Source organism: Apis florea, unplaced genomic scaffold, assembly GCF_048593485.1.
Source record: "Apis florea isolate Af1SG1 unplaced genomic scaffold, ASM4859348v1 contig_3078_pilon, whole genome shotgun sequence".
NCBI lineage: Eukaryota > Metazoa > Arthropoda > Insecta > Hymenoptera > Apidae > Apis > Apis florea.
Genome location: NW_028256702.1, coordinates 2,274,417 through 2,289,927, shown reverse-complemented (window position 1 = coordinate 2,289,927; position 15,511 = coordinate 2,274,417). Strand labels below are relative to the sequence as shown.

Here is a 15,511-nt window from a genome sequence, read left to right as displayed (position 1 = left end):
GTAATTGTATTTTCAAATGTGAAAAATTATTCGTTTTATATACAAAAAGATACATGATCAAAAATCTGACAATCTCGATCATAATAGATCGTTATGTTCAATTCAACAAAATTAATACGAGCAGCACATAAATCTTCAAAGATTTAATAATTCAGCAATGGCTTAATAGCTTGTATTAAAAATACATAAGTAATATTTTTAAAATATATAATAAAAATATAACTTCTCATTTAAAAATTTAAATATGATATAAGACACTTCAAGATTCTCTCAAAATCAATATTTATCATCACAATATGTGCTCAATAACTTTCGTCTAAAATTAATTATTTCTATATTCTAATATTTATATATAGAAAAATAATCGCGTATATATACTTAAAAGAAATATATTGTAAAACAAAATTATTATTGATAATAATATGTTTAATAATATGACTTATTAATTTACAAGTATTCATATAATGTCTATGTATATACAATTTCTGTGATTGATTCCAGGCAATTAATTTTATTTAATATACGAATATTAGAGATTGTCTTGTATATCGATGTAGAATTGAATATAATCATAGAATTGATAAATAATAATTTTAGATTAATTTTAATATAAGAACAACAACAAAACAACAACAACAATAATTTAATATAATAATATAATAATAATAATAATAATAATCATCATAATAATTTAATATAATAATTAATTATAATATATTTAATTTTATACCAAAAAATTAGGTATATTTAGGCTTCACGCATTCTTACTATTTATATTCTCATATACGTTCTCGACATCATTACTTTTACTTCTGTCGTACCGTGAAGCTCTATTGTTCTTTCAAGTGACTAACGAAGAGGAGAACCGACGTTCTGGTACACTTACCTCAAAGTACGCTCTAACAATAGAATAAACTCGAAACGATAAAAGAGGAGGTGCAAGTGAGCGAGACTTCGTAGAAGGTGCGTGATACCGTAACGATGATTATTTTTTATAATTCTACGATTGTGAAATCAGAAGATTATGGTGCGCTCATATTTAGAATATTTTATTTATAATAGTTAATCTTTATTCATTTATGCTGTTTCTTTCGATATTCTGTTGTATTCTTTTGTGCTTCAATAAGTGCTTCGTGCTTCGTAATGCAGTTAATAATAAACTATATTAAATATGAAATATATAATTCGTTAATCACTTCAATAAAGATATATATATTAATATGAATATATGTATTGAAATATGTAAAAAAATATTTATTGCTATATTTATTAGCATTTATATAGATGTTAATAATTAATTAACATCTAATCCAAATGTATTAAATTTTATTTTTTCTTTTAGCAATTTCATATAATTAGAAAAATTTAATATTACAAAAATAATATATTTTGATTAATATTATTTAATTTATAGCAAGTATTTATTTGAGAATATATTAAATATTTATAGAAAAGTATGAAGAAAATTTTAAAGCGATAAAAATTTCAAACGCAATAAACATTTGTTATAGAAACAGTTGAGGAAATGAATGAAAGACGTTTTAAAGTTTTTATAGCAATTAAATCTCCTAGATATGTAGAGTGATTATTAAACATGTTTATTTATATATTGTTGGTAAGATTGGTAATAAAAATAATATTTTTTTTTAATTTTTTGAGTGAAAGCGTTTTGTAATCATTTTTTTTTTATGATATATATACGATATGCATAATACATATTTATAATACACATTATATACATATTTATAATACATATTTTTTTATAAATCTCTTTTTTTTTTGTATTCAACTCAACTTGCATCACTTATTTTTATTCAAAATTTTTATATATGTAAAAAATTGAATGAAAATGAAATTTAAATGGAAATAAATAAATAAATAATTTTAATTTGAAGTATCAAAAGTTAATTTAAAGCTACGTAATTATGTATTTCTGAATATACTAGTATTCAATATAATAGATAATTAATAATAATTACTTCAAATAATAATTTAGAAATTATAAAAAAATATTTTTCAAATTTTCATGATATAATAAAAAATATAACTAATATTATCCATTTTCTTTTATAAATAGATATATACAATATATGAAGAATAATTTTGTTTCTTTAAATGAAATCAAATATTTTTTAATATATTAATATTATTATTTTTTAAAAAAATTTAAAGCTATTTATAACAAAAAACTATTAATTTGTAATAGCTTTTCTTTTGTTAATCATGAACTTTTTTTAAATATTATTTATTTTCACAGATTTCCAGATTGTTCAAAATTTAAATTCAATTTTTTATGTGTATAATAAAAAAATTTCATATAATAATAATATTATATTTAAAGCTTTCGTCGTGCATATCTTCAAGAAATAGAATTAAATAAAAAGAATAACAAATATCATATATTTTCTCTCAAATATTTATTTATAAGAATCTACAGAGATTTAGGATCATAAGTTAAAAACTGCAATTTTAAAAACATTTTAATTTAAATTTTGTAAAACTTGAAAACAAAAAAATATAAATTGGAAAAAAAATTTTAATTCATTAAAAAATTCATAATGAAAAACATAATTTAAAATAAAGAAAAATTATATAATAATAATTTATTTTTCGTGAATTTTCATACGATAAATTTTAAAATTCAAACTAAAATATCTCTTAAATTAAAATATTAATATATTTATTTTATATTAATTATATATATTATTAATTATAATAATTTAATATTAATAATTTTCATTTTTTTTTAAATGAAACCTTTATTAATATATATGTGAAATTCTTCTATTATAATTTGGATTATATTTATTTACTTAACAAATAAAGAAAAAAAGTTATTCATTTATCATTTATTAAATAATAAAATATGATTCAAAGTATATTATACTTGATTTTATCTTAGAATTTCAAATACTACTTTTAAGAGATAGAAAAAAATAAAGGGATTTTTCCTTTTTATTTATGAACTAGAGTTCATAATTAAAATAATTACAATAAATAAAAAGAGAAAAAAGCAAAAAATTTAAAAAGAGAATTTTACTGTCTAGTAGTGTATCTCGAATATTTGGCTTCGAATTGATATTCGAATATTACTATATATATGTATATATTAAATTTGGCGTATCAGTTCTCTTCTCTTTGGCAAATGGAGATGAATTTTTTTTTTACAATATGTTGATTTTGCAGTTATAAAGTATTTCTTATAATATTCGATGAGCATTCAAATTCAATGAGAATTATTAATTTATTTTCATATATTCTTACGTAATTACAAAATTATAAGATAAATATATACGTTATATTTCTAAAAGAAATTTATATTTTTACTAAAAAATGTAAATGAATTTTCAGATTAATTTTAAATTTAAATATGGATAGAGAATAATAGTTAGTTCAAATGATGCGATTTTTTGATTGATTTCATCATTTTATTATTTTTGAATAATTGAGTAGATAATAATTAAAAGCAATATTTTTTTTTTTTTCATTTTTGCATTTTTGACAGATATTTCAAATGCATAAACTCAATCAATTTTCTATACAAATTATTACACGTATATGTATATATGTATACAAATGTACAAATTATGTATCATATTAGGTTATCGTGTTAAAAGCAAATCAGTTATTTACTGAATCGATTGTTTTCATCATTCTATATAATTTAAAAAATTCCAAATTTAGAATTTAAAAAATTAGATTCATATAAAAAGATAAATTTAAAAAGATTAATATTAAAGAAAGTGAACATATATATATATCTGAAAATTAGATTTTTAGCGAACATAATAAAATGAATTTATTACCGAGTCGATTAAAAAATCATATTCTCTTCAATTAGTTCTGACATATGAATAATGAGTATTATTTTATGTATTTTTTATTTTTCATGTATATAATTTCATGTATAAATATTACAAAACAAATTAAAATGTTTTTTTTATTTTCTAAATGAAAAATATATTAAAAATTATTTGATTTAATGATCGTTTATCTATAATATTTACATCTTTTTCATTTAAATATATATTCTATATAATTCTTGACATTTATTCAGGATATCAGAAATTTGTAAAATTCTAAACATTATAATAACTATCATTTATCTTCTGTCTCATCCATCTTAATAATTCAAATGTTGGCGATGAAAAAGTATACCTATACAAAGTGATGAACAAAAAAGTATTAGAATAATTTTATATTACTTTAAAGGTATGATTAAAATAGAAACTTATCTTATTTCTTATCCTTTATGAAAATAAAATATAAATAAAATTATGACATAGAGAAATGGTGTAATATAAAAAATGACAGTGATTTAATATTTAAATACAATACAATACAATATTTTAATATATTTAATTATCTGATTTTTTATTTAATTTATTAAATTTTAATTTAAATTTTAAGAATAAATTTTAAAAATAAACTTTAATTCGTTATATATATGTTTTATATATATATAATATAGAAATAGATTAAACAATAGGCAAATATGGGTATGGGCTAATAAATCCAATCTCAAATAATCTTTTAATAATTTTTTTCATAAAAAAAAATAACCATATTATTATATCATTAATATTTTGATATCAATCATTATATATATTTTCTGAATTATTATATTATATATTATATAATTATTACATTATGCAAATAATTTAAATTTATTATATTATATCATTTATATAAAATGTTATATACATGTCAAAAGTTATAAATATTTATAAAGAAGTGAATTTGAAATATAACACTTGACTATAATAGTTAATAGTTATTAATATGTGTTAAAGTTTTTTTGTTAATTTGTATTAAAGTCAAATATTTGTGAACAAATATATAGAATTTTGAAGTTATGTTTCACAGTTAAAATCTCCAGCGTCTTTAAATTAAATCTATTTTTAATAATAAATCACACATAAAAATTAAATATAATAATATAATTAAATATAATAAAATTAGAAACATTTTATTATAAAAATTATATATTTAATAATAACATAATAATGTAATTAATTAAATGTAAAACTGCTATAAAATTTACACTTTTATTTCTCTTTTTTTTTTTTAAAGTATAATTTAACGAAATTTAATATTTGTTAAATATATAAATTTAAATTAAATTTAAATGTAAGTAATTTATAATATTGAATATAAATATTTGAAATATTTTTGTAATAAATAAGAAAGACTTATATAATCTATAATCATAATGAATTTTATTGTTTGCATAATTTTATTATTTTGCTTTAAGTTCAATAATGTGAAAATTCGATATTCTCCGTTTGTTCCAAACTTTTTCGCAATTGATACGATCTTATAAAAAAATTGTTACTCAATCTTGAGTTTTAGTTCAGTTCTCGAAAGTTCATCATAATCAATGTGGCATTTACATATGAATAGAATTTAGATTGTAGAATGCTAGATTTAATGTATAATGTCGCTTATAAAGCAACGCTTAATTTCAAGTTGTCTAACTCCATGTCATTGAGTAAATCGAGGTCACGAAGTTTGATATTTCTATATAAAGACATCGTCGTACCACGTCGCCTGTCACAATATTCAATTAATTAATGATTAAGATTAAAAAATTTTTATAATGAAAATATTTATTCTATATAATATAATTATACAATATATTCTATATAAAAATTAAATATATCAATAATAAATATATTATTGACCATCAGATTTATATTTTTATAAAAGAATTTATTTTGTAAAATATTTGCAAAATAAAATTTGAATCTAACATTTCATATTTAATGAATTATTGAATCATGTTCAATATAAATTTTGAGAATATTGTTTTTTTATACATCATTTTTTAAAAAAAGGATTAGATATATAAAAAAGTAATGAATATTTTTATTAATTATTTTTCATTTTTTTTAAAAATTATTTTTAAGAATTTATAAATTATTATATGAATTTATTTTTAATCTAAACTTTTTACAATTAATAACATTTTTATTATATCGTATATTAGATAAATAAAAATTAGATTCAAAATAAAAAAAATAAAGTTTCATACCGAAAGGCATGATTGTAAAATCGAAATTAAAGTAGCTTTTCTTATGGATTGTACAATATTATGTAGGATAAATGGGGGAGTTTGCATCATGGAAAGTATTTGAAATATCTATTAGGTAGTAGGTTAACTGGCAATTCAGGCTACAATAGAAAGTTGATATTACCTATATTACTTCTAATATCTATTCCTAGTTATATTAACATTTTGTATAATGCAAGTCAATCAATTATATAATTATATACATATGTATGGTAAAATTTTAGAAAGTACGATAGTATTGTTTCTTTTAATCGAAAACTTTTAAAACTTTCATCCAATTGTGCAACCAGTGATGTCAATGTTATCGAAATCGATTTAATTAATGTACTTTTTGATTTTATAAAAAGTTTCATTGTTAGCTGTTATCTATGTATATTTTATTCATTACATTTTATTATTTTTCTTCATTAAAAATATTTTAATTATTTTTTTTTCTAAGACAGAATCGTTTAACGTAAATTATTTAACATTTTGATTGTCATATCATTCAAATTCGATATTAAGTTAAAGATTTTTTAGTATTGTTTTAATTAAAGTAAGTAAATAGTAAAATAATCAACTAATTTTAATTAAATGTAATACATTTATCTTGGAAATATTTCTAAATTATTTCAAACAAAAATTTTTTGATTTTATTAACTGTAATTATTACTATTATTATTACAGATATATTGACTATTTATTATTATAAAATATTTATTGAATATAATTATTATTAATATATTGAATTTATAATATAAAATATAGATTATTAAAATTATTGAAAATTATTGAAAATTATTGAAAAATAAAAAATGGAGAGATTTCTATCATTTTATTATATATTATTTTGTTATCAATAGATTAATTGCAAATATTTTCAAATCAATTTCTTTTTCTTATTTTACTTATTGTATTAATTAACTGTTACAATTAAAACAAGTAATATAAATATTCTTTAAGATTTAAGTTATACTTTTATATAATTATTTTTATATTTAAAGAATTACATATATATTTTCATAATAAATTCAAAAATTAAAAAATTACATTTTTTCATAATGAATTAAAAAAAATAAAATTTTAGAAGATAAAAACTTTTAATTATATATTTAATTATAAATATTTTAAATATTTTGAATATAATTTTTAATTATAAAAAGAAATTCTGAATCTTATTTAAAAAGTCTATTCATAGCTTCAAAATAATTTATTTGTATTTGATTTTATTATTTATTATAGATATTATTTTAAACAAAATTTATAATTTCATGTTAATATTATAATAATAACAATATGCTTTAAATTAATTAATATAGATAATGTTATTTTTATCTGACATTTAAATTAAGAATGATATATCGAATTCATTAAATGATTAAATAATTAATTTTATAAATATTATTTCGATAAAAAATTAAAATAAAATATGAATTTATGCAAAAAAATCGTAAGAAAACTTAATTCAATTTGAAAATAATTGTTTAAAACTATTAAATTAATATACTAAATATTAAATGGAAATCCATACAATTAAGTTCTCTTCTTTTGAATCATCTTTTCATTTCTTATTTTACACTAAAAGAAGAGGCTTTTATAATTTAAACTATTTAAAAATTACATAAGTTTACAATTATGTTTTTGTTTATAATAAAATTTACAAGGACAATATATGAATATTGAATTTTTCGTTTCTATAAAATTTTCTTATTATATTAACAGGCATGCTGATATCATAAGTTATAAAATTTGTTTTAATAATATTAAATAAATGAATGATAATTAATTTGAAATATAATGTGTAATTAAATACTTAATGTATCTCATTAAACAATATTGCATTCATTAATTGAATTATTGTGATGATATATATATCTTTTAATTCTACATATAGAAATAAAATCATACTTATCAATATATAATTAGAATTTGTTTCAAGTTTTTTATATAAAAACTCAAAATTAAAAACAATGAAAACTATGTAAATTTCCATTTGTAATGATGTTATAATAATAATTTTCGATAATTCAAATATGTATTATACATAACGTTGTATAAATTACTGTAGAAATATATACAAATATAAGGAAAAAATAAAATTAAAATATATTTATAACCTTATTATTTAAATAATATTTAAATATATGTATATTAAAAAATAAATATATAATATAATATAATAATATAAAATAAACATATTTATTTAATTCTAGGAACAGTTAATAAAGTTAAACTGTTATAAATTTTTAAATTATTACATATTAAAATCAAATTTAAAGAAAATTTTTAACTTTAAAACCAATTACTTCCTTTTTGATAATGCGATACATTTTATTAATTTTTAAATAATTTGAAATTGTCAAATTAAGTTTCATCTCATATTTTATATCTAATGTAAGAAATTATTTTCTCAATGCGTTTTATCAATAGTATCAATAGTACTTTTTATTTAATATATTGTAAATAAAATTTAATTTTCATACTTATTGTGATTTGATAAGTTGAAAGTTGTAATTATCAATTTTTATTTTGTAATTTTTACAATTTGATATCAAATAAAATAATAAAATAATCAGATAACTTAAATAATTTGTAAAATTATTTATAAAACTTTATTTGTTTTATTATCAAATTTATTATGTTATATAAAATTGTTGTTTTCAGTATCAATAAATTATGGATATATTTTACTAATAATATATCTATGATTATACAAGAGACCAGAAATGTAGAATTTATTTGTATAGTAGCTATATATATATTATCTATATCTATGTACATTGTAAGTTATGATTAACTTATTTAATTAATTATATATGCTTCATTACGTATTATCATGATATATTACGCTTTATCATGATAAATATATAACTATTATATTAATTTTCAATTAATTTCATTTCATTACTATTTTGTTAAATATACATATTTTATTTATTATATCTATCATATCTAATCACAAAGCATATAATATATTAAAATATATAATATATTGCCTTCTTTTATTTATTAAAAATATAATGATTTTAAGGAAATTTTTCTTTTATCTTCTACATTAATATTGTTTTCTTTTCAATTTTATCATCATTTATTTTTAATAATAAATAAAAGTTTTAAAAGATAATTGCATTTTACAATAACAGCATTTTTCAAAGTATTATTATAAGAAATTTCATTCGAAAATGCACAATTTCTTTTAATAACAAAAACAAATATGGACTTTTACTTATTTATTTTTAAAAAAAAATAAATGCATAATTGCGATGTTTTCATTGAAAGTATTCCATTAAAGAAAAGATCTTATTGATTTTAACAATTTGTACGCGCAAAGGTGACTTGGCACTGAGAACGATGGCGATGCAGAGAGAAAGAAAAAACGAGAAGAATAATTCTGGTGAACGCCCTCACTGCCTTGACCTCAACAACCTTTGCTTACGGACTTGAGACCAGATTCCTTTTGAGCTGTATTGAGATGCATCCACGTACTCTGCATAATATTTACTCGATAAATTAATTACATTCAATGGAAAACTTGTAATCACGAATTGAGCATAAAAAATTACCAACATTCAATTTAGCCAAGAAAAAGATTAAAAATAATTTTGTTATTTTCATAAATTAATTTAAAAAAAATGTATTTAAAAATGTATATAAAAAGTTTAAAAAATTTACAAATAAAGAAAATCTAAATATAGAAAAAATATAAATTTGAAGTAAATATAATTAATTTTATTTATTCCATAGAAATGAAGTGGATTTTTATTGATTTATATTTTGTATCTTTATATTATTTTTATATTTTTATTGATGTTTTTTTATTATAAAATCTATATATTCTTCTTGAGGAAAAGAAAATCAAATGTAAGCATTCTTAATAATTACGTTTTATACTTTTTTATAATTTTTTTAGATTTTTTAAAACACATGTATTAAAATGAAACGCAATATAAAAGTAACATTCTTTTTTTGTTATTTATGATTTCTACAATAAAACGTGGATTTTTACAAACAAAATATTACATTTAAGTTATTAAAATTTGAGTTTGATTAACAAATTTTTAAATAATTTTTAAGTAAATAATTTTTAGCTTTTTAAATTTTAAAGTGATTTCTAAGTAAACTAGTTGTTTAACAATTATTATTTTCATTGATTTTTTATACTTTTTTTCAATAATTTAATTTTTTTATTCAAATAATAAAATAAAAAATTCCTTTTATGTAATTTTAGATAAAAAAAATTTGATTCAGAAAAGGTTAAAAAATAATAAAAATTATTATTTTATAAAAATTTTTAATTTACTTATTTATATTGTGAATAAATTTAGAAAATATTTTAAAAAATCAAAAAATACTTTAAAGCCTTTGTAGTATTTCAGAAAATTAATTTTGTAAAAATTATTTTGTTACATAAATTTTTTTTCTGTTATTTAATAATCATGCAATTTTAATTTTTTCATTTTAATATTCAATTAGATAAAAAAAAATTAAAAATTTAAGTTTGTAAATTTTTAGTTAAGGCAACTTAAGAAACTCAATATTTTAAAAAAATCTAAAAATTTATAAACAAATAAGAAAAGTCGAAAATATAAATTTGATTCTTTTAGATAAATTATTTATTTATTTTATAGAAATAAGATAGTGTGATTCTAAGAATGTATATAACACATCCTTATTAAAATAAAAGTTTAACATAAAATTCTATCAATAATTATATAATATATATCATTATACAATCTCTTCACAAAGAAAAAAAAAACATACATGTATATACATCAGCAAATAAAATCTTGATAAATACTAACATTGAAATAAATTTTCAACCTATACTATATCAATTTATGCGTATCTCAGCTAGTGCGTGCAGAGTTTAATTAGATTGTCCAATGATGCATGATGGAGTGACCGCGATTGGATCATATCTCATGGGATATCCTCTAATCCTATAGAATTCACCCTATTCTATAATAGAACAGTCTGTTGCGTCATTGTCACAATTGTATTTTTCTCTATTGATGATTATGTTAAATACGTTAATTTCAAAATTTATTGCATTAGATTATTTAATTGTAATGATAAAGACTATCATTTTTATTTTTGCTTAAATAATTTGTAATTTTCAGAAAAAAAATTCTTAATGAATAAATAAATGTTTATTATTAACATTATCAGATGATAAAAATACTATTATTGAAATATCAATAATAAAATTTAAAGTATTTCCAAATAAAAAATGACAAAAATATTACATTGGAAAAAAAAAGAAATTCATTATTATTAAATAATTATTATCATTTTAAATAAACAGCATTCGTTAAATAAAAAAAAAAAAGAAAATATCTAATAAGCATGAAAAATTAATATTTTCAAAGTTATAAAGAATGTTAAAGGAAGTGATTTTTGAATTTTTGTAAAAATATGTTCTTTAGAAATGTTAAATGAGAAATGGAAAAAATATATTAATAAAATAAAAAAAATTAATTATAAAAATTTTGAAAATATTAGTTTTTTCAACTGAATTCTGAAAATTTAGTTTTTTCAACTTTGTTTATATGTATCATTTATATATACGTTTTACGTTTTTTTATTTTGCGAATATCTATTGTAAAATTAATCTTTATAACGTATGATTATTTTTTTTATCACTCTATATATATTTATCACTCTATATAATTATATATAATATATATATATTTTTTTGATTTTAAAAATTATTAGAAGAAATAGAAAAATTATTAATAATAATAAATTATTAAATAAATAATTAATTTAATGCAAGTATTTAAAATTTATTAAATGATACATGAAATTAAAATTACATTAAAATAGAAATATAAATGAATTAGTATAATGATAAAACTAATACTTTTATTATCTATTTTTATAATTTCGATTACTTTTTTATAATTTTTCTAAATTTTTTAAAATACTTTTTATAAACAAAATAATTGATAATACATAAATAGAATACATAAATTTTAATATTTGTTATTATATTATTATATCAATAATATTATATATACAATAGAATATATGAATTTTTTATTTAAAATAATATTTTGTTATTTTGAAATGATATTTCAAAACAAAAGTTTCATATTGATATAATTATTTCCTCATTAAATGCAATATACATTTTTAATTGATCTATACTTCAATTAATACGTACATCCGCATCCTATTAAAAATATTATTAGCTTTATTATCCAATATTTGATTAATCCATTGAAATATTCATTATATTATGGTATTATCTTTATAATAATATTTTTGTTTACATTAGTTCCAACTTATCTTTTATGTATTCAATGTTTCATTATTGATAAATTATTTCATACATCTGAACACGAGCAGAGATATTATTATTTATTTAATATTTTATGTTTTGATTATATTCTAAAATTTAATTTATAATCAATTTATAAAATTTATTTGTTTATATATATTTAAAAATTCAATTTGTAATCATTTAATAATTTTATAAAAAAATTACGACTTTATATATAAATATAATAATAATATTTAACATTAACATTCTATCTGTAAAAAAGATTTTTTGCAAATTGTTATAAAATAGAAATCTCACTGAATGGTTACGTTAATGTCACTTTGAATTTTTAATGTTTTATGAAAGAACTTGTGCTTTATTATTCTATAAAATGGCATTTGAATAAAAAAGAAAGCAGGATATTGTGTACAAAAAAGGATAGAAATAGAGTGGAGCAAGAGAATGGAAAAAGAGAATATTGAGGGGAGAGAGAGCTAGGGGTGTAGGTAGACATCTGTCTCAGTGGTATGCAAATTAGTTGGCGAGGTCAAAGGATTCATTTTAAGATGACGCGTCTTTATAAGAACTTTTACTTCCTCTTCGTTTATATATCACGTTACATAAAAAAAAAAAAAAATGAAATGTAACTTAAAATCTTGTCCATATTTGAATTACATATAATTATATCTAAATACAGTTTTGTATGTATATTTATTAATATAAAATACAGAAAATTCTTTACATAGAAATTTCAAAAATAATACAAAAGTTTTACACACACACACATAGTATTATTAATTTTAATAATATAATGTTATTAATTTTAATATTATTTCAGAGTTTCTAGAAGTTAAAACGAATCAAAATATATATAAAAAATGTTGTAAAAGATTTATTTATCAAATTATAAATAATTTAAGTTTTTTTTTCAAACGAAGCAAGACAAAATAAAATAAATAAAGAACTATTTTAAGTCTCAATTAATCTCTCTTTACTTAACAAACTTAAATTATTTATAAATATTATTCATATATATCTCGACTAATATTTTGTATCAATTTTTGTATTCGTTTTAGCTTTTAAAATTGATTTTCCAAAATTCTTATGTTCGAATATATTAATATATATAAATAAAGTATCTTTTGTGCAATGAAAAAGAAAATTTTTGTAGGTTAAAATTAATTTGCAGATATAAAATAAAATTTTTTTATAAAATGTTAAAAAAATTAAAACTTGTTTTATATACATTAATTTTCAATTGGTGTAAAAATATAAGTATAAAAAATATAAATATAATTATATATTTATATTTATATATAAATATAAATAAATATAATTAATTTCAAAAAGAATATTAAAGAACTTTGTTTTATCAAACAAATGATATGTATATTTTTAGAAATTTATAAAATAATTTACCAGAAAATAACTAATATAGATTCATTAAAATATTAACAAATATTCAAAAAACAAAAATAACGCATAATTTAATAATAAATAATTTATTATAAATATATATTTCGGTAGTAAACTACAATTATATTTCATTGAGTATAAATAAATATTATAATTTAAACATAAAAAAAGAAAAAATTTATTTAAAACATATTGCATTGTGAAAAATTATAAGATAAATATATAAAATGTATGAAATTATTTATAATTATTCATTAAGAAAATCTTATTGAATTATGTAAAAAATGAAATACCAAAAAGTAATTAATATAATAATGTTACCATTTTTAAAATTATTTAAAAATAATTGTAACAAAAATTTCAAACAGATAACATTAATTTTGAACAATTGAATATTAATAAATAACTCTTATTAAATATAAATTTTTTTTATTTCAACTATATCATATCAAAATAGCCTATAAAAATATTAAATAAAAAATACCAAAACAAAAATTTCGCAATTTATAAAAAATATATCGTGTAAAACATAAAATTTTGAAATATTTTTATCATTTAATAAAGCATTTCAACTTTATTTTTGTTTATATGAATTTATCCGAATGAATTATTGTTTAAAAATTTCATTCTTTTCTGATGTATTATTTATACATCATACATATATCTTTATAATATCATTTACATTTATATTTTATAGTATTCAAAGTCAGTCAAGTTTAAAAAAAATTTTGATAGATGAAAAGGTTTCAAAGGAAGATCACGTAGTTTCTAGTAAAAGTGTCACATTGCGATGTTTCGTGCTTCTGGCGATAATTCTCTCTAAGCTCTTGCTCGTACCCTTGAAGCCCTTGTGAGCAATTCATAGTATATGCCGACCTTATCACGAAACCAATAAATCCGATCAACGATATATTTTACATGATCGAATTCATGTGGCCAAAAATCTGGGGAATATTTTTGTGTAAAATTATCTAAAGTAAGCAAAAAAATATATGTTTTTTATTAATTTAACAATTAAAAATTATAGTTTCGTTTCATTTGCATTACATTTTTTAATAACAACTTTTTATTTAATTTAATAATTTAATATACTTATTATAAAAGAATTTTATAGTTTAAAGTTAAAAAAATATTAAAAAATACGACTAGATACAGCTAGATTTCATATAGATTACATTCAAAGTAAATTAATAAGATATCATTTAATAGAGAAGTATAAATATGTTAGTGGTTTTCTGCTAAAATAGCAAAAAATTTGAAAACAAATTTTCTTTATTATATTTCACTTAGATTTACACAAAAGATTGTTTTTTAATGATTTATAATAATTATTTAAATAGATTTATTAATTTCATCATTTAACCCATTGATATTTTTTTAATCATTGAGAAAATTAAAATCTATAAGGATATTTACATTTCTAAATTTCTATTTCAGCAATTTTTCATCAGTTTTTAATTAGCTGAGTATTTCAAAATTAATCAAATTATATCGCTATGATTAATATAAGCTAAATGAACATAATCTGATTTAAGTATTTCTTTAATCTTCAAATCTCTTTTATCCATCACGTGGATGGAATATAATTTAATCTAATCTAAATCTATACTATAAAACATGTATATCACTTTTCATAAATTTATAAAAATTTATAAAAATTTTTTTTCAAATTTTTCAAATTTATAAAAATATTTCATCATAAAAATCATAAAAATATTCATTATAATATCTATCATATATTCATTATATATCTATCTATACCTTGCATAAAATAAATT

At 17.3% G+C, this 15,511-nt stretch overlaps 1 protein-coding gene across 1 annotated transcript in view; it reads left to right on the top strand.

The window, feature by feature from the left end:
- The first annotated feature begins 796 nt into the window (after nucleotides 1-796).
- The window catches only part of LOC100863909 (pfs47 receptor-like), a 53,424-nt gene continuing 38,709 nt past the window's right edge, over nucleotides 797-15,511 (top strand). The window contains exon 1 of the mRNA XM_086908407.1: nucleotides 797-963. The gene's annotated coding sequence lies outside the window, so the exon portion shown is untranslated. The remainder of the gene's footprint in view (nucleotides 964-15,511) is intronic.